The following is a 21,869-nucleotide window of genomic DNA, read 5'->3' on the forward strand; positions in this document are numbered from 1 at the left end:
TTAATCATTTTTTTCAGTCATTCTCTGCTGGCTTTTAAAAGCTTCCCAGTCTTCTGTCCTCCCACTAGTTTTGACCACTTTGTATGCCCTTGTTTTTAATTGGATACCGTCCTTTATTTCTTTAGTTAGCCACGGATGCTATCTTTTCTTTTACACCCTTTCCTCCTCACTGGAATATATTTTTCTTGAGAGTTATGCAATATCTCCTTAAATGTACACCACTGTTCATCAACCGTCCTGCACTTTAATTTATTTTCCCAGTCCACTTTACCCAACTCTGCCCTCATACCTACATAGTCTCCTTTATTTAAGATTAGTACGCTGGTTAGAGATCCAACTTTCTCACCCACCATCTGAATTTCAAATTCAGATCATGCTATGATCACTCATTCCAAGGGATCCTTTACTTGGAGATTGTTAATTAATCCTGTCTCATTACACAGGACCAGATCTAAGATGGCCTGCCCCCTGGTTGGTTCCATTACATACTGCTGAAGGAACCCATCCCTTATGCACTCTATGAACTCCTCCTCAAGGCTACCCTGACCAATTTGGTTTGTCCAATCAATATGGAGGTTAAAATCACCCATGATTATTGCTGTTCCCTTTTTACAAGCCCCCACTATTTCCTGGTTTATGCGCTGACCAACAGAGTAGCTCTTGTTACGGGGCCTATCGACTACACCCACCAGTGACTTTTTCCGCTTATTGTTCCTTATCTCCACCCAAACTGTTTCAACATCCTGATCATTTGAGCCAATATCGTTTCTTCCTATTGCAGTGATTCCATCCTTTATCAATAGAGCTACTCCACCTCCTTTTCTTTTCTGTCTGTCCTTCCGGATTGTCCAGTACCGCTGAATATTTAATTCACCAATTGCTCACCTTGCAACCACGTCTCTGTAATGCCTATCAGATCATACCCATTTGTATCTTTGTGCCGTCAACTCATTTATTTTGTTACAAATGCTTCGTGCATTTAGACAAAGTGCCTTGTTTTTTTACACTTTTTTCCTGCTTGTTTCCTCTCTCCTTCAAACTCACTTTCTTTCTTTTTGCTTTCTAATTCCAGCTTTACTCCCCTTCCTACTGACTCTATTTTCAGGTTCCCATCCCCCTGCCAAGCTAGTTTAACCCCTCCCCAACAGCACTAGCAAACCCCCCGCGAGGTTATTGGTCCCGACTCTGTTGAGGTGCAACCCGTCTGGTTTGTCCATGTCCCACCTCCCCCAGAAGTGGTCTCAGTGCCTCAGGAAACTAACGCCCTCCCGCCTGCACCATCTCTCCAGCCAGGCATTCATCTGCTCTATCCTCCTGTTTCTGTACTCACTAGCTCGTGACATTGGGAGGAATCCGGAGATTACTACCTTTGAGGTCCTGCTTTTTAATCTCTCTCCTAGCTCCCTAAACTTTGCCTGCTGGAGAGGAGAGGGAGGGGAAACAGTGAGTGTGGAATTGAACACAGCCAGAGTTAGCGCTTTAAGGGACAGGGCAGATGGGAGGGAGGGGAACCACTGAGTAGACCACTGAACCCAGGCAGAGTCAGCACCATCAGATGAGGAGATGGAGGGGAACCAGTGAATGTAGAACTGATCCCAGGCAGAGTCAGCACCTTCAGGGGAGGGGAACCAGTGAGTGTAGAACTGAACCCAGCCAGAGTCAGCACCTTCAGGGGAGGGGAACCAGTGAGTGTAGAACTGGAAACAGCCAGTGTTGGCATGTTGAAGGGATGAGAGGGGAACCAGTGACCGTCGAACTGATTCCAGCCCGAGACAGCACCTGAAGGGGCGGGGAGCGAGGGGAACCAGTGAGTGCAGAACTGAAACCAGACAGATTCAGCATCTTCAGGGGAGGAAAGGAGTGGCAGTTGAGAGAAGGTTCATGAGGTTGATTCCGGAGATGAGAGGGTTGACTTATAAGGAAATATTGAGTCGGGATAAATGGTTCATTCTCAGTTTGGCAATCAGTAACTAGTGGGTTCCCGCAGGGATCAGTGCTGGGACCCCAACTATTTACAATCTATACTAACAACTTGGAAGAAGGGACCAAGTTGCTGATGATACAAAGATGGGAGGAAATGCAATGTGTGAGGAGGACACACAAAATCTGCAAAACGACATTGACAGGCGACATGAGTTGGCAAAAATTTGGCAGATGGAGTATAATGTTGGAAAGTATGAGGTCATGCACTTTGGCAGAAAAAAAATCACAGAAGAAGTTATTATTTAAATGGAGAAAGATTGCCAAGTGCTACTGTACAGCGGGACCTGGGGGGACTTGTGCATGAAACACAAAAGATCAGTATGCAGGTACAGCAAGTGATCAGGAAGGTCAATGGAATCTTGGCCTTTATTACAAAGGGGATGGAGTATAAAAGCTGGGAAGTCTTGCTGCAGTTGTACAGGGTATTGGTGAGGTCACACTTGGAATACTGCGAACAGTTTTTGTTTCTGTATTTACGAAAGGATATACTTGCTTTGGAAGCAGTTCAGAAAAGGTTCACAAAGTTGATTCTGGAGATGAGGGGGTTGACTTATGAGGAAAGGTTGAATATGTTGGGCCTCTACTCATTGGAATTCAGAAGATAGAAAAGTGATCTTATCGAAATATATAAGATTATGAGGGGGCGTGACAAGGTGGATGCAGAGAGGATGTTTCACTGATGGGGGAGACTCGAACTAGAGCGCATAATCTTAGAATAAGGGGCCTCCATTTAAAACTGAGATGAGGAGAAATTTCTTCTGAGGGTTGTGGATGTGTGGAATTCACTGCCTCAGAGAGCAGTGGAAGCTGGGACATTGTATAAATTTAAGACAAAAATAGACACTTTCTCAAACGATAAGGTGTTATGGGGAGCGGGCAGGGAAGGGACCTGAGTCCTTGATCGGATCAGCCACGATCGTATTAAATGGCAGAGCAGGTTCGAGGGGCCGCATGGCCTACTGCTGATCCGATATCGTATGTTAACCAGTGAGTGCAGAACTGAACAAAGCCAGAGTCAGTGCTTTCAGGGAGGAGGCACAGAGGTTTAGGGAGGGAGTTCAGAGCTTGGGGCCTCGGCAACAGAAGACAAGGCCACCAATGGTTGGGCGATTATAATCAGGGATGCTCAGGAGGCAGAATTAGAGGAGAGCAGACATCTCTGGGGGTTGTGGGGCTGGTGGAGATTACAGAGATAGGGAGGGGCGAGGCCATGGAGGGGTTTGTAAACAAGGATGATAATTTTGAAATCGAAGCGTTGCTTAACCGGGAGCCAATGTAGGTCAGCGAGCACAGGGGGTGATGGGTGAACGAGACTTGGTGCGAGTTAGGACACGGGCAGCCGAGTTTTGGATTAGGTGAAGATTACGTGGGTTAGAATGTGGGAGTCCAGCCAGGAGTGTGTTGGAATAGTCAAGTCTTGAGGTAACCGAGGAATGGACGAGGGTTTCAGTAGAGGGTGAGCTGAGGCAGGGATGGAGACGGCCGATATTACACAGGTGGAAATAGGCGGTCTTGGTTTTCTGGGGATATGTGGTCGCAGCATTCTGGATAAGATCATCCGCCATTTTCATAGAATGAAAGCGCAGGAGACCATTCGGCCCATCGTGCCTGTGCTGGCTCTATGGTAGAGCTATCCAGTTAGTTCCACTCCCCTGCTCTTTCCCCATAGCTCTGCAAATATTGTCCCTTTAGTATTTATCCAGTTCACTTTTGAAAGCCACTATTGAATCTGCTTCCACCGCCCTATCAGGCAGTGCATTCCAGATTGCAACAACTCGCTGCTTATACAATGGTTCCTCATGTCGCCTCTGCTTCTTTTGCCAATCACCTGAACTCTGTGTCCTCTGGTTACTGACTCTTCTGCCACTGGAAAGTGTATCTCCTTATTTAATCTATTAAAACCGTTCATGATTTTGAACGCTCTATCAAATCTCCTTAACCTTTTCTGTTCCAAGGAGAATTACCGCAGCTTCTCCAGTATCTCCACATAACTGAAGTCCCTCCTCCTTCGTACCATTCTAGTAAATCTCTTCTGGTCCCTCTCTAAGGTGCAGATACCCTTCTGAAAGTGTGGTGCCCAGAATTGAGCACAATGTGTCAGCTGAGGCCTAACCAATGTTTATAAAGGTTGAGCAGAACTAAACATCAAATGCTGCTATTTGTGTGATGGGGTTCAGACAGGCGAGGTTTATCCAGTCAGTTGGATGTGAGCTGAAACATGTGCACTTGGAGCGGGGAGCCAGGGAAACGCTGTGTAACCGGGCACAGACACTCTGCACAGCCCACACATCACTTGTTTCCCACTTGGCCCAGAAGGATGTATTAAATGCAACAATTCATTTGATTTGACTTTAAATAGTTTTGTTTATAAATTTAATTATGCTTCTCTAATTTTATTTCTTATATCAGATTCACGACCCCATTTTATTTCTTCCTCTGAGCCCCTCAACTTAATGTGGCAGTGTAATGTTGGCGAGTGGTGATTGATTGTCATTGGAACCAACAGGAAGAGAGGTCAGAGTCCGGAGAGCCCAGGGAGCAGCATGTTCTGCAACCAATCGCGGTGCTTGAGGGATGGATCCTGAGTCAGCCTATCAGGTGAGTCTGTGTGAACCCATGTTAAACTATTCATCTTTTAAAGTTAAATCGAGATTTCTTTTGTCAGCAAAACAGTTTAACATTTGTCAGTATTTCGTTTCCCTGGAGTTCCTATAATGAGTTTCAGACACTTCAGTGCCAAGTGGACCAGGTGTTTAAAGGTGATTCATTTCCCTCATGTCGCTGTTAGTTAAAGATACAGAGATTGATTTCCCTTCATTATGCATCTTTTGTAAGTAAACAAAAATCCTTTCTGTTAGCAGTGAGTCACATTCTGCACTGGGGGAGACGGCTGGTGGCTTCAGGCTTTAAAATTCTCATCCTCTTGTTCAAATCCCTCCAAGGCCTCACCCCTCCCTATCTCTGTAACCTCCTCCAGCCCGCCAATCCTCTTAATAAGGAGAAACAATTTTCAGTGTCAGAAAGTTCAGTGACCAGAGGCACAGATTGAATGTGATTGGCAAATGAACTAGATGCTACATGAGGGGACTAATGAAGCAGCGAGATGTTCTGGACTGGAACACACTGCCTGTTAGGGTGGTGGAAGCAGATTTACTTGTAACTTTCGAAAGAGATAAACATGAGTTGAAAAAATTTTCAGCGTTATGGGGCAAGAGTAGGACAGGAGTCCCCTGAGTGCATCTCGCTCGCTAACCGGTTTTCAGTTCTGGATACTGATGGTTTCTCTGGGGAGTGCAGCCAGAGCCATGTCCACGACACCGTGGGTGGCTCAGCTGCACGGGGCGGGGAGGAAGAAGAGTGGAAGAGCAATAGTGGTGGTGGATTTGATAGTTAGGGGAACAAACAAGCGCTTCTGCAGGCACAGACATGATTCCAGGATGGTATGTTGCCTCCCTGGTGCCAGGGTCAAGGATGTCACTGAGCGGCTGCAGGACATTGGTGAGGGGGGAGGATGAACATCCAGAGGTTGTGGTCCACATCGGGTCCAATGACATTGGCAGAAAGAGGGATGAGATCCTGCAGGCAGATTTTAGGGAGCTAGGAAAGAGATTAAAAAATAGGACCTCAAAGGTAGTAATGTCCGGATTACTCCCGGTGCCATGTGCTGGTGAGTACAGAAATAAGAGGATAGAGCAGATGAATGCATGGCTGGAGTTTGGTGCAGGAGGGAGGGCTTTAGATTCCTGAGGCATTGGGAGCGTTTCTGGGGGAGGTGGGACCAGTACAAGCCGGACAGGTTGCACCTCAACAGGACCGGACAATATCCTCACTGGATAGAGAGAGAGGGCACAGTATGGATAGAGAGAGAGGGCACAGTATGGATAGAGAGAGAGGGCACAGTATGGATAGAGAGAGAGGACAGTATGGCTATTGTTTGGAAGGCAGAGGAAACAAAGGCTAGAAAATAGACAATAAGGGAGTTTGGCAGCGCTAAATGTCAGTGCCAGTGTGTTTCAATGAGATCACCTCTCATTCGTCTAAACTCCAGAGAGTATAGGCCCATTCTACACAAACTCTCATCATAAGACAGTCCTCTCATCACAGGAATCAATCTAGAAATACTTCAATGCCAATGCAAGGAGTCTAGGGATTAAGGCAGATAAGCTGAGGGCACAGACAGACATGTGGGGGTATGATATTGTAACTATTAGTGAAACACGGCTAAAAGAACTGCAAGAATGGCAGCTCAACATTCCTGGTTACAGGGTTTTAAGACGAGATAGAGACGGGGATAAAAAAAGGAGAGCGCGTCGCAGTATTGATTAAAGAAACAATTCCAGCTGTGGGGAGGGATGATATGTTCGAAGGATCATCAAATGAGGCCACATGGGAGAAGTGAAGAACAAAAAAGGGGCAATCACACTGCTGGGGATGTACTATAGACCCCCAACCAGTCAGAGGGAGACAGAAGAGCAAATATGTCGGCACATTTCTGCTACATGCAAAAATAATAGGGCAGTAATAGTCGGGGATTTCAACGACCCAAATATTAACTGGGATAGAATTAGTATGAAAGATATAGAAGGAGCAGAATTCTTAAAATGCATTCAGAAGAACTTTTTTTAGCCATTACGTAGCAAGCCCAACAAGAGAGGGGGTGGTTCTGGACTTAGGTTTAATGAATGAAGCTTGGGCAGGTGGAAGGGGTATCAGTGGGAGAGCATTTTGGTGCTGGTGATCATAATTCAGTTAGATTTAGGGTAGTTATGGAAAAGGACAAAGATGGACCAGGAATAAAAGTTCACAATTGGGGTAAAATTAATTTTACTAAGCAGAGATGTGATTTAATCAAAGTGGACTGGAAACAGCTACTTGAAGGTAAATTAGTGTCAGAGCAGTGGGAGGCATTAAAGGAGGAGATAGTGAGGGTTCAGAGCAAGTATGTTCCCTTAAGATAAAGGGTGGGACTAATAAATCTAGAGCCCCTTCGATGTCAATATTAGAATATCAGAGATCGGAGCAGGAGTAGGTCATACGGCCCCTCGAGCCTGCTCCACCATTCAATGAGATCATCGCCCTCAACTCCACTTTCCCACCTGATCTCCATATCTCTTGATTCCCCGAGAGTCCAAAAATCTATCTATCTCAGCCTTGAATAGACTGAGCATCCACAGCCCTCTGGGGCAGAGAATTCCAAAGATTCACAACCCTCTGAGTGAAGAAATTTCCCATCTCTGTCTTAAATGGCCTCCCCCTTATCTTGAGCCCCCGAGTTCTAGTCACTCCTGCCCGGGGGAATCGAACTCTCAGCATCTCCCCTGTCAATACCCTTCAGAATCTTGTCTGTTTCAAAGAGAACCCCTCTCATTCTTCTAAACACCAGAGAGTATCGGTCCATTCTACACAATCTCTCATCGTAAGACAGCTCTCTCATCCCAGGAATCAATCTTGTGAACCTCCGTTGCACCATCTCCAAGGCAAGTATATCTTTCCTTAGATAAGGAGACCGAAACTGCCCAGTACTCCAGGTGTGGTCTCACCAAGGCCCTGTACAATTGTAGCAATAGATCCTTACTCTTATACTCCACCCCCTTGCTGCTTGCTGTACCTGCATGCTCGCTTTCTGTGTTTCTTGCATAAGGACACCCAAATCTCTCTCAACACCAACATTTAAAGTTTCTCACCATTTAAAAGATATTCTGTTTTTCTATTCTTCCTACCAAAGTGAATAACCTCACATTTCCCGACATTATACTCAATCTGCCACCTTACTGCCCATTCACATCGTCTGTCTATATATCTTTGCACTCTTGTGTTCTGCTCACAGCTTACTGTCTCACCGAGCTTTGTTTCGTCAGCAAATATTACACTCGGTCCCTTTATCTAGGTCATTAATATAGATTGTAAATAGCTGAGGCCCCATCACTGATCCTTGCTGCACCCCACTAGTTACAGCCTGCCGGAAGCCCCACCCCTCACACACTCCAATTGGTTGGAGGACCAACTGCCCATTCGGTCCTCCAGCCCCGCCCCACTCTTCCTATTGGTGGGGAGCTGCCGTCAATCACCCGGGCAGTGTGAGCTGAGCATGTGCAGGCCCCGGGCCCAGATATAAACCGGGGAACATTCTCCCCACACCGGGGGAGATATAAACCGGGGAACATTCTCCCCACACTGGGGCGGGGGGGATATAAACCGGGGAACATTCTCCCCACACCGGGGCGGGGGGGATATAAACCAGGGAACATTCTCCCCACACCGGCGGGGATATAAACCGGGGAACATTCTCCCCACACCGGGGGGGGGGGGGAATATAAACCGGGGAACATTCTCCCCACACCGGGGTGGGGGGATATAAACCGGGGAACATTCTCCCCACACCAGGGGGAGGATATAAACCGGGGAACATTCTCCCCACACCAGGGGGGGGGGGGGATATCAAGCGGGGAACATTCTCCCCACACCGGGGGGAGGGGGGATATAAACCGGGGAACATTCTCCCCACACCAGGGGGGGGGGGGATATCAAGCGGGGAACATTCTCCCCACACCCGGGGAGAGGGGATATAAACCGGGGAACATTCTCCCCACACCCGGGGAGAGGGGATATAAACCGGGGAACATTCTCCCCACACCGGGGGAGTGGGATATAAAGCGGGGAACATTCTCCCCACACCGGGGGGAGGGGGGGTATAAACCGGGGAACACTCTCCCCACACCGGGGGGGGGATATCAAGCGGGGAACATTCTCCCCACACCGGGGAGAGGGGATATAAACCGGGGAACATTCTCCCCACACCGGGGGGGTGGGATATAAAGCGGGGAACATTCTCCCCACACCGGGAAAGGGGGGGGATATAAACCGGGGAACATTCTCCCCACACCGGGGGGGGGGCGGATATAAACCGGGGAACATTCTCCCCACACCGGGGCGGGGGGATATAAACCGGGGAACATTCTCTCCACACCGGGGCGGGGGGGGGGGATATAAACCGGGGAACATTCTCCCCACACCGGGGGGAGGGGGACATAAACCGGGGAACATTCTCCCCACACCGGGGGGAGGGTGGATATAAACTGGGAACATTGTCCCCACACCGCTGTGGGGGGGGGGGGGAGATATAAACCGGGAAACATTCTCCCCACACCGGGGGGGGGATATAAACCGGGAAACATTCTCCCCACACTGGGGGGCGGGGGATATAAACCGGGGAACATTCTCCCCACACCAGGGGGCGGGGGATATAAACCGGGGAACATTCTCCCCACACCAGGGGGCGGGGTATATAAACCGGGGAACATTCTCCCCACACCGGGGGGGGGGGGAGATATAAACCGGGGAACATTCTCCCCCTGCCTGCCGGGTCCTGGGTCCACTCCAGCCCGAAGGAGCGGTCAGTGCATGCGCTGTGTCTGCGTCAAACTCTCGGAGCGTCTGTAAATCAACGAGAAATAGTAATGGACCAGGGAGCGTCTGTAAATGAAGGAGCAATGGTGACTGAGCAGGGAGCGCCTGTAAAGAATTCTAGAATCACAGAATATTGCAGCACAGAAGGGGGCCATTCGGCCCATCGAGTCTGCGCCGATACTTTCGGGGAGCAATCCGGTTATCCCGCTTCCCCTGCTCTTTCCCCAAATCCCTGCAATATCATTCTGCTTCAAGTCTTTGTCCAGTTCACTTTTGAAGGCTACTATTGACTCTGTCTCCACCGCTCCGTCAGGCAGTGCATTCCAAACCCTAACCACTCCTTGTGGGAAAATGGTTTTCCTCATGTGACCTCGGTTTTTGCCAATCGCCTCAAATCTGTGCCCTCTGGTTATCAGCCGTTAGAAACAGTTTCTCTATTCTATCTCATCTTCATGATTTTTAACACCTCTATCAAATCTCGTCTGAGCCTTCTCTGCTCCAAGGAGAACAATCCCAGCTTCTCCAGTCTCCACATAAATGAAGTTCCTCATCCCTGGCACCATTCCAGTAAATGTCTTCTGTCCCCTCTCCAAAGCCTTTGTGTCCTTCCTGAAGTGTGCCCAGAATTGGACCCAATCCTCCAGCTGGGGTCGAGCTAGTGTTTTATATAGCTTTAGCATAACTTCCCGGCTTTAGTACTCTGTGCCTCGATTTATAAAGCCAGGATCCTTTACGCTTTATCAACAGCTTTGTTAACCTGTCCTGCCACCTTCAAAGATTAAAATCTTTAAATATTTCAAAAAATGGAGCAGAAATGGAGAGTGGTCAGGGAGCGTCTGTAAAGGAAGGAGAAATGGAGAGTGGTCAGGGAGTGTCTGTAAAGGAAGGAGAAATGGAGAGTGGTCAGGGAGCGTCTGTAAAGGAAGGAGAAATGATGACTGGGCACGAAGCTCAATTTTAAAATTCTCATCCTTGTTTTCAAATCCCTCTGTGCCCTCGCCCCTCCCTACCTCTGTAACCTCCTCCAGCCCTCCAACCCTCCAGGATCTCTGGCCTCACATTCCTGGTTTTAATCACACCACCATTGGTGGCCATGCCTTCAGCTGCCTCGGCCCTTAGCTCCAGAATTCTCTCCCTCCTCCTTTAAGACCCAAACAACAGAAGAAATAGGAGCAGGAGTCGGCCATTTGGCCCCTCGAGTCTGCTCCGCCATTCCATATGATCATGGCTGATCTGATCATGGATTCAGCTCCACTTCTCTGTCCGCTCCCCATAACCCTTTACTCCCTTATTGTTCAAAAATCTGTCCATCTCCACCTGAAATATATTCAATGACACAGCCTCTACAGCTCTCTGGGGCAGAGAATTCCACAGATTTACAACCCTCTGAGAGAAGAAATTTCTCCTCATCTCTGTTCTAAATGGGCGGTCCCTTATTCGAAGACTATGTCCTCGAGTTTTAGTTTCCCCTATGAGTGCAAATATCCTCTCTGCATCCATCTTATCGAGCCCCCTCATTATCTTATATGTTTCAATAAGATCACCTCTCATTCTTCTGAACTCCAATGAGTATAGGCCCAACCTATTCAACCTATCTTCAGAAGACAACCCCCTCAGATCCGGAATCAACCTAATGAACCTTCTCTGACAGCCTCCAATGCAAGTATATCCCTCCTTAAATAAGGAGACTAAAACTGTACACAGTACTCCAGGTGTGACCTCACCAATACCCTGTACAGTTGTAGCAGGACTTCTCTGCTTTTATACTCAAAACCTCTTTTGTAATAAAGGCCAGCATTCCATTTGCCTTCCTGATTACTTGCTGTACCTACATACTAACTTTTTGTGTTTCATGCACAAGGACCCCCAGGTCTCTCTGTACTGCAGCACTTTGCAATTGTTCTCCATTTGAATTATAATTTGCTTTTCTATTATTTCTGCCAAAGTGGATAATCTCACAATTTCCCACATTATACTCCATCTGCCAAATTGTTGCCCACTCACTGAGCCTTTGCAGATTTTTTGTGTCCTCCTCACAATTTGCTTTCCCACCCATCTTTGTATCATTAGCAAACTTGGCTACATTACAATCTGTCCATTCATCCAAGTCATTAATATAAATTGTAAATAGTTGAGGACCCAGCACCGATCCCTGCGGCACCCCACTAGTCATTGTTTGTCAACTGGAAAATGACCCATTTATCCCGACTCTCTGTTTTCTGTTAGTTCGCCAATCCTCTATCCATGCTAATATATTGCCCCCAACCCAGTGAGCTTTTATCTTGTGCAGTCACCTCTTATGTGGCACCTTATCGAATGCCTTCTGGAAATCCAAATACACCACATCCACTGGTTGCCCCTTATCCACCCTGCTCATTACATCCTCAAAGTACTCCAGTGAATTTGTCAAACCTGATTTCCCTTTCATAAAACCATGCTGACTCTGCTTGATTGAATCATGCTTTTCCAAATGTCCCATTGCTGCTTCCTTAATAATGGACTCCAACATTTTCCCAACGACAGATGTTAGGGTAACTGGTCTATAGTTTCCTGCTTTTTGTCTGCCTCCTTTTTTGAATAGGGGCGTTACATTTGCGGCTTTCCAATCTGCTGGGACCGCACCAGAATCCAGGGATTTTTGTGAGATTACAACCAATGCATCCAATATCTCTGCAGCCATTTCTCTTAAGACCCTGGGATGCAAGCCATCAGGTCCAGGGGACTTGTCCGCCTTTAGTCCCATTATTTTACCTAGTGCCACTTCATTACTGATAGTGATTGTATTAAATTCCTCCCTACCTATAGCCCCTTGATTATCCACTATTGGGATGTTTTTAGTGTCTTCCACCGTGAAGATTGATACAAAATATTTGTTCAACGTCTCTGCCATTTCCCTGTTCTCCATTATTAATTCCCCAGTCTCATCCTCCAGGGGACCAACATTTACTTGAGCCACTCTTTTCCTTTTTAACCCTCTTTAAAATGTGCCTCTTTGACCCTCGGAGTCAAATTCTATCTGATAATGCTCCTGTGAAGCACCAGGGGCCATTTTACAGAGTTATTTCACGGCTGAGATAGATACATTTTTGGTGTTTGGGGAATCGAGGGATATGGAGATCGGGCGGGAAAGTGGAGTTGAGGTTGATGATCAGCCATGATGTTATTGAATGGTGGAGCAGGCTCGAGGGGCCGTATGGCCTACTCCTGCTCATAACTCTTATGTTCTTAAAGGTGTTATATAAATGAAATTTGTTGTTGTCTATAAAGGAAGGAGAAATGGTGATGGGTCAGGGAGAGCATTTGATCAGAACTGGGAGATATGGCAGATGGACAGCTTCTAGGGAGCGACAGAGTGAGGGAAAGGAGAGAGAGAGAGACCATGTACACAAGAAATGAACTGTAAAGTTGGATGGGGAAGAGGAGATGGGGAAGTGACAGCAGACAAAAGGAGGCACAATGGGAGAAGGGAGAGGAATAAAAGACACATAGAAAATAAAAAGACTTGCATTTATTTTGCACCTTTCACCACCACCAGATGCCCCAAAGCACTTTACAGTCAATTAAGTTCTTTTTGAAGTGTAGTCACTATCGTAATGTGGGAAACGCAGCAACCAATTTACAATGTGATAATGACCAGATAATCTGCTTTACTGATAAGGGAAAATATTGGCCAGGACATCGGGGATAACTCCCCTGTTCTGCTTGAAATAGTGCAATGGGACCTTTTACGTCCACCTGAGGGAGCAGACGGTGCCTCGGTTTAACATCTTATCCAAAAGACAGCACCTCCGACAGTACAGCAGTCCCTCAGCACTGCACTGGAGCATCAGCTGAGATTTTTGTGCTCATGTCTCTGGAGTGCGACATCAACCCACAATCTTGTGACCCAGAGGCAAGTGTATTACCCACTGAGTCACAGCTGACACAAATACTGACATAGTTAGAGCAGGTTAGCTCAGTTGGAGATGTTGGATGATGCATTTATCAATGCTTAGATATTTTTCTATTCCTCAAAATCAGTAACATTTTGGAAGGTTCAGGTCAAGGTTCACAGATTAACAATAAGAAATAGGAGCAGGAGGAGGCCATTTGATCCCTCGAGCCTGCTCTGCCATTCAATAAAATCATGGCTAATCTGATCTTGACCTCAACTCCACTTTCCTGCCTGCTCCCCATAACTCTTGACTCCCCTGTAATTCAAAAATCTGTCTATCTCCCCTTTAAATATATTGACTGACTCAGCCTCCACAGCTCTCTGGGGTACAGAATTCCAAAGATTCACGACCCTCAGAGAAGAAATTCCTCCGCATCTCCGTTTTAAATGGGCGATCCCTTATTCTGAAACTATGCACCCGAGTTCTAGATTCCTCCACGAGGGGAAACATCCTCTCTGCATCTACCCTGTCAAGCCCCCTCAGAATCTTACACGTTTCAATAAGATCACCTCTCATTCTTCGAAACTCCAATGAGTACAGGCCCAACCTGCTCAAGCTTACTTCATAAGACAACCCCTTCATCTCAGGAATCAACCTCGTGAACCTTCTCTGAACTGTCTCCAATGCAAGTATATCCCTCCTTAAATAAGGAGACCAAAACTGTATGCAGTACTCCAGGTGTGGTCTCACGAACACCCTGTACAGTTGTAGCAAGACTTCTCTACTTTTATACTCCATTCCCCTTCAATAAAGGCCAACATTGCATTTGCCTTCCTGATTACTTGCTGTACCTGCATGCTAACTTTTTGTGTTTCATGCACAAGGACCCCCAGATCCCTCTGTACCGCAGCATTTTGTAGTCTCCATTTAAATAATAATTTGCTTTTTTATTCTTCCTACCAAAGTGCATAACCTCACATTTTCCCACATTATACTCCATCTGCCAATTTTTTACCCACTCACTGAGCCTGTCCATAACCCTTTGCAGATTCTTTGTGTCCTTCTCACAACTTGCTTTCCCACCTATCTTTGTATCAACAGCATATTTGGCTGCAGTGCACTCCGTCCCTTCATCCAAGTCATTAATATAGATTGTAAATAGTTGAGGCCCCAGCACTGATCCCTGTGGCACCCCACTAGTTACAGTTTGCCAACCTGAAAATGACCCATTTATCCCGACTCTGTGTTTTCTGTTAGTTAGCCAATCCTACATCTATGCTAATATATTACCCCCAACCCTGTGAACTCTTATATTGTGCAGTAACCTTTTATCTGGAACCTTACCGAATGCCTTCTGGAAATCCAAATACACAACTGCTACTGGTTCCTCTTCATCCACCCTGCTCGTTTCATCCTCAAAGAACTCCAGCAAATTTGTCAATCCTGATTTCCCTTTCATAAAACCATGCTGTCTCTGCTTGACTATTATGGTTTTCTAAATGTCCTGCAACTATTTCCTTAATAATGAACTCCAGCATTTTCCCAATGATAGATGTTCAGCTAACTGCTCTATAGTTTCCTGCTTTCTCTCTCTCTCCCTCCCTTGTTGAATAGAGGTGTTGCATTTGAGGTTTTCCAATTCACTGGGACCTTGCCAGAATCCAGGGAATTTTGGTAGATTACAACCAATCCATCCACTTTCTCTGCAGCCACTTCTTTTAAGACCCCAGGATGCAGGTCATCAGGTCCAGGGGACGTCCACCTTTAGTCCCAATAGTTTGTCTCGTACTTTTTCTCTAGTGATAGTGATTGTTTTAAGTTTCTCGCTCCCTGTGACCCCTTGATTATCTATTATTATTGGGATGCTTTTAGTGTCTTCCACCGTGAAGACCACACAAAATATTTGTTTAAAGTCTCTGCCATTTCCCCGTTTAATTCTCTCAGGGACCAACGTTTATTTTTGCTATCTCTTCCTTTTTATATATCTGTAGAAGCTCTGACTGTATTTATGTTCCTTGTCAGTTTACCCTCAATCTATCTTCTCCCTCTTTATTATTTTTATTAAGTCAATACTTAAAGCCACACAGCAGAAGGAAAGAATGTTCCATAGAAACTAGAATTGTCTCTTCTGAATTTCGATCCTGTACTTAGTGATGACTTTTGTAAACTCCTTTTGCAGGGTGTTAGAAGGGGAGGATTTGAAGAAGGGAAACTCAAACTAAACATCACGTCATGATCAGATAGAGTCACTCGATTCAGCAGGACTTGAATATCATCGGCCTTTGAATGTGAAGGAGAAATGTTTGTTTATTCTGTCTGTGGGGAAAGATTACAAACATCAATGTGACTGAAAAAGCACTGAGACACACACACCCGAGTGAGAGTGTTTCAGTGCACTGATTGTGGAAAGAGCTTTAACCAGTTACACAGCCTGAAAAACCCTCGAACCATTCACAGCGGGGAGAAACTGTAAACGTGTTGTGTGTGGAGGAGGCTTCAACTGATCATCCAACCTGGAGAGACGAAAGCACACCCGCACCATGGAGAAACCGTGGAAATGTGGGGACTGTGGGAAGGGATTCAGCTACCCGTCTGCGCTGCAAATTCATCAACACATTCACACTGGGGAGAGGCCGTTCACCTGCCCCGTGTGTGGGAAGCCATTCACTCAGTCATCCAGCCTGGTGAAACACCAGCTTGTTCACACTGGGGAGAGGCCGTTCACCTGCTCTGAATGTGGGAAAGGATTCATTCAGTCATCCGACCTGCTGGCACACCAGCGAGTTCACACTGGGGAGAGGCCGTTCACCTGCTCTGAGTGCGGGAAGGGATTCACTGTGTCATCCAGCCTGCTGAGTCACCAGCGAGTTCACACTGGAGAGAGGCCGTTCATCTGCTCCGTGTGTGGGAAGGGATTCACTGTTTCATCCAACCTGCTGGCACACCAGCGAGTTCACACCGGGGAGAGGCCGTTCACCTGCTCTGAGTGTGGGAAAGGATTCACTCTGTCATCCAATCTGCTCAAACACCAGCGAGTTCACACTGGGGAGAGGCCGTTCACCTGCTCCGTGTGTGGGAAGCGATTCACTCGGTCATCCCACCTGCTGGCACACCAGCGAGTTCACACTGGGGAGAGGCCGTTCATCTGCTCCGTGTGTGGGAAGGGATTCACTGTGTCATCCAATCTGCTGGCACACCAGCGAGTTCACACTGGGGAGAGGCCGTTCATCTGCTCCGTGTGTGGGAAGGGATTCACTGTGTCATCCCGCCTGCTGACACACCAGCGAGTTCACAAGTGACTGCAGTGGTTGGATTCTGCTATCATTGCTGCTGTTAATCACATCCCGACTGAATCGTGTCCATTCCGACAGTTGAAGTTTGTTTCTGATGATAATAACCCCTATAACTGGGCTGGAATATAATATTTGATGTTTCAATAACAGAGTGTGTCGACATTTAATATTCCAAGATAAGAGGAGACTAATTGATGTCCTGTTACTGACTGCACCATTTTGGGGCCTTTTCTCCTTTCTAACTCTGGATTATTTCAGTTCTCATACCTTTGGTTACTCTCATGGACAAATGCCAGTTCCCCATACCTTCCAGAGTACCTCTCCTCCCCTTGGTATTGTGGGACGGTGTCGGTAACATGCCCCGGATCACTAAACACAAAACCCAGTCTGTGAATCACTTTCAGATACTGGACTTAGCGTGTGCCCCACAGCATCTCTCTCACCTTCGATGTGTGAATGGAGCATCACGCCTGCAAACCTGGGTTCAATTTAAATTTGAATTTATTCAGGAAATGTATTTAAGAAAATACAGATCACATCAAATAATTGGCAACGGTTTAGAGTCAACAAGATGAACAAGTAAATACATTCCGGCCCAAGATTCCAGCTCTACATTCACAGGAGAAAGCCTGTTATCAAACTCCTCGATTAGACAGAATAGAGAACAATGCTAACTCGAAGAATATCTAGCATCTGTTGTAAATATCTTTCAAATCCCGACTGATACAATCTGGCGTTTTCCTTTCAGTTGAAGTGAATGGAAGATGAGATGGGTGTTGGCATAGGGAACTCGGTTAATTCAGCTTCTGAAAGGTGTTCATGTTTAGTTCATTGCATATCAGGGAAAATGTGGTTGTTATCATTAGAGAGAGATTTCACTGAGCAGCAGTTGGTGTTTGCAAACAACTGGCCGTGGATATTTTCATCATAGAATGTTTAGATTAGAAATATTATGTTCGAAAAAGAAGAGTTCAGAGACTAGTGGTTTGTGCTTGCCACAGGAAGACCAGTGTTTTACGTGCTTCTAACATTGTTGATGCATGGTGAAGAAAATGCAGACTTGTGTCTCTGGACTATGCCGTAGCCAAAGACTACCATATTAGACAATGCCAGTTCCAGTTGGATAAGAGGTTGATGGAATAGCAAAAGATCCAGCAGTTAAAACAAAATTATCTCCAGTTATCTGCAGCATGCTGACACAGTTGGACTTAAGAATTTAAAGTATTGAGTTAAATTATTGCGATCGATTGTTATAGAATTGAATTGTTGTGGAATGGAAAAGTAGCGAAGTTATGCTAAACTTGTATCGAACCTTGGTTAGACTTTGTGTGTGCAATTCTGGTCACCATATTATAAAAAGGGTATGGTGGCACTGGAGAGGGTGCAGAGAAGATTTACAAGGATGATGCCAGAAAGGCGAGCGTGTACCTATCGGGAAAGGATGGACAGGCCGGGTCTCTTTTCTCTTGAAAAAAGAAGGCTGAGGGGTGACCAAATGTTTTTAAAATGATGAAAGGTTTTGATAGAGTAGACACAGTGTTTCCACTTGTGGGGACCAGCATAATTAGAGGCCATCAACATAAGATAGTCACCAAGAAATCAAATGGGGCATTCAGAAGAAACCTCTACCCAGAGAGTGGTGAGAATGTGGAACTCACTGCCACAGGGAGTGGTTGAAGCGAATAGTATCGATGCATTTAAGGGGAGGCTAGACAAGTATATGAGGGAGAAGGGAATCGAGGGTTATGTGGATATAGTTAGATGAGGAAAGAAGGGAGGAGGCTCGAGTGGAGCATAAACGCCGGCATGGACTGGTTGGGCCGAATGGCCTGTTTCTGTGTCCTATATCCGATGTAATCCTATTGTCCAAGTCACACTGCTCGAAGGGGAAGATAAATGACTTGCATCCAAACGCGATTGTTACTTTTGTCTTCTTTGTAAAATGACAAAGTCTGGGCATAATTTGTTTGTGAAATTAAAACTGATTTTTTATATATATATATATATATATTGCTAAGCATCACTGGTCAAACCCATGGGAAGGAAAATTTTGCTGAAAATTGAGATAATTAAGTTTTATTTTTGAAAAAGTCCTGTCTCTGTGGTTCTGTCCAAACTATGTATTCAGAAATAAGTTTTTGGGGGCGACTGTTATGCTAAAGGTAACTAACATCCTTCCTTTTGGAGACTGAATTGCTCTCTGGCATATTTTGGAGAATAAAAGGTCCAAGAAGAGGTTCGGTTAAATAAAATTAAACAAAGAAACTGGGTCAAAACTTGGACCAAGTGGGAATGTTTGATCGATGTTTAAAGACAGTATGATAATATTGTATTCGACAGAAAAGTTCCTCCGTGCTGATGAATGAAATGGTGAACACTGTATAAAATGTAATGAGAGGAAATGAGTGAGGATATAAGAAGAAAACAGGAAAGTTACACCTCCAAATAGAAATGTTTCTTAACTCATTGTTCCTGGGTGAATTGTCATAAATCACCTGGGTACAATCTGGTGTTAATGTAAATTCTTGTTAAAGTCAGGGATGTGTAGGAAATTGCTAAGATTTCTCTGAGATGTTTGTGTCATTGCCTACACTGAACAATAAGAAAACTGAATTTGATCATCTGGTCACTACCCGAGACATCGGGACCGTGCAGAGGGAGATGAGCAAAGATCTTCAGACACCCCACGATCTTTTGATAAGATCACCTCAAATGGCTTGGATCAGATGTCACATGTGGCATGATACTGGGATACCGCTGCGTGTGTGTGTGAACGAGTCTCAGGCATGCTCAGTTATCGACAACAGCACAACATGAAATCGCTAATGTGGCACAGGAGAGTGAGAGAACTTTTTAAACCATCAAGGTCGTGACACATTCTCCATAGAGAAAGCGACTTTGAAATAATCCGGATAGAGTTAAACACACTGCTACCTGTCAGAGGCATTAGAATTAACAGGAGCGAGAATGCTGACCAAATTAGGATTTCCTTACAGCTGGAATGGTCATCAGTTTCAAGGCCTCCACTAAGTACTGAACAAAGAAAGCTTGTAGAGAGGCTAAAAACAAAAAAAGTCAGCCGGTCTCTGTCTGGACAAGGTGGCCATGGCTGTGTACATATCAGCTACAAGCTGAAGGTGGGAGATAAGGAGGCCAGACCTTACAAGCTCCATAAAAAAAACATGGATCCAAGTGAGAGGCGATCTCCAGTAGGAAACAGAGGACCTCAAAAGAGTTAGTTTTGGAATCCGTGATAAACCGAGGTATAGACCCTCAAAAGCATAATTTTAGTGGTAATAGAGAAAGAACCCTAAAGCGTGCTCCTTGGGAAGATTAGGAGACCAGGAAGACTCCCCTGAACCAGGTGGGTTGGAACACATCCTGACCCCAAAACACTAAATTAATAGTGTTCACTTAAAGAGTTAGTATCACTCCAGGACAATAAGTAATTCAAGACCATTATAACATACTTCAATACAAACTTAAAAGGTAATGACGGCAGGTTATTTTAAAGTAAGAAATATTGTATGTTGATCAGTAATCTTAACTATTGGTTTGCCAAGTACAAACGCTGATCGTGATCATCATATGTGGGACTTAAATAAAATGACATCCCACCTCACAAAAAGAACTCGACCTGTCCCATCCAGTAAAAGAACCCACATTTAATGGACTAGAAGTAACTGAATCAGGAAATGTATTATATAACAATGTGTGTTTTTAAATTGTTCATTGAAATCAAAAGTTTTAAACATGAGCTTGAATCTATCAACTAGATTATGTGAAGGGAGATATTCACAATTAATAGACAAAATGGGAAGAGAATTAGTAAATAATGTGTTAGTAAAGAAGAGAAAACAGGAACCAAGGGATGAGGAAGATGGAGAACACAAGGAGAATCAGTTTAAATCACAAGGAAAGTGAGAGCTGACAGGATAGCTCAGAATAGGAGCCACAGCAAGGTTAGCAGGAGTAAACAGAATAGATATAGAAAGTGAATGGGAACACGATGTGGCTTACTGGAGGTATCATGTGTAGCCTCTGTGACATTTATGATGAATGTGATACAGAAGGGACTGGACAAGAGAGAGAGTAATCAAATCCCTTTGTTTATTCATGAAGAACAACTGAGAAAATGGTTTAGGGCAACCAAGTCATAGGCTTTGATGTGATGCCGACAATAGGAATGGGGATTTTGGCTCGTAGGGAAGAAGAAAGAAGTGAAGATATTAGACCATTGGGATTGGTCTTGCCTTTGCTGAGGAAAAATGGAAATGAAACGAAATCTTGGCCAGTGTATAGGGTAGAACTGTTTGCAAGGGTGGAAGACTGAGCTCGGTCCGATCCATAAGTAGTATGAGGAATATCCAAGATATCTGATTAAGAAGGGAGGAACTTGGATAGCACCAGATATGCAGTGTTGTACTCTGAAAGGGACAACATGGGTTTATAGATGCTCCAGCTTGTGGGTTCACCCTCGACAAAGAATCTCCAGAATGCCAGATTGAAATAAGTAAATGGGGTGAAGGCCAAACTAATACCGTGTATAAAGGAAAAGGACAGTATTGTGTGACTACTACTGTCACGTATATGACTGTGGGTTAAACCGATGCCCCATACTAGAATATCACTTTATCTTGATTCCACCGAGGAACACATGTATCGCTGCTAAACATTGGTTCTGGCACATCAGCATGACGCAACTTATCTGCAGACAAGACTGCCTCTGGAGGATGAAGCCATTCAAGTCATTCCACAAAAAGGACACGATATTCTCCTTGTTTCTGGCTTTAAAGCTCATAATTCAGCGAATTAGGACATCCCAGAAACACACAGTGCAAATGATATAGACAAATAGAGAGACAGAACAGGCAATCCCGAGACATGAGAATCAGGAATGGAGGAAAGTAGTATCTAATTACATTGTTCCAGCTGGGATTGGTGATAGCACGGATAATAGCTTCAGGGATTCTGGTCATTGCATTATGCTGTAAGGAAGTCAATAAGAGACATTGAAAATATAAGGAAAGGGAAGGACACTGAGAGGAAACCAGGATTAGTAAAGACAAAGAAGGATATAAAACACTTTGTCAACATGTAATGTAACTCATAAAAAAAAACCTCTGGGACAGGTTGACACGTGGACCCTGGTTAATTCAGCTTCTGAAAGGGGTTTATGTTTAATTCATTCGATAGTGGGATAAATGTAGTTCATATTATTAGGGAGAGAGAGACAGATTTCACTGAGCAACAGCTGGTGTTTTGTGACCAACCAGGCTTCGATATTCATAATAGAATGGATTAGAAATAT

At 45.3% G+C, this 21,869-nt stretch overlaps 1 pseudogene; it reads left to right on the forward strand.

Moving 5' to 3' along the window:
- The window catches only part of LOC139235403 (zinc finger protein 615-like), a 39,860-nt pseudogene that overhangs the window by 5,423 nt on the left and 12,568 nt on the right, over positions 1-21,869 (forward strand).

This window comes from Pristiophorus japonicus, chromosome 23, assembly GCF_044704955.1.
Source record: "Pristiophorus japonicus isolate sPriJap1 chromosome 23, sPriJap1.hap1, whole genome shotgun sequence".
In the NCBI taxonomy this organism is placed as follows: Eukaryota; Metazoa; Chordata; class Chondrichthyes; family Pristiophoridae; genus Pristiophorus; species Pristiophorus japonicus.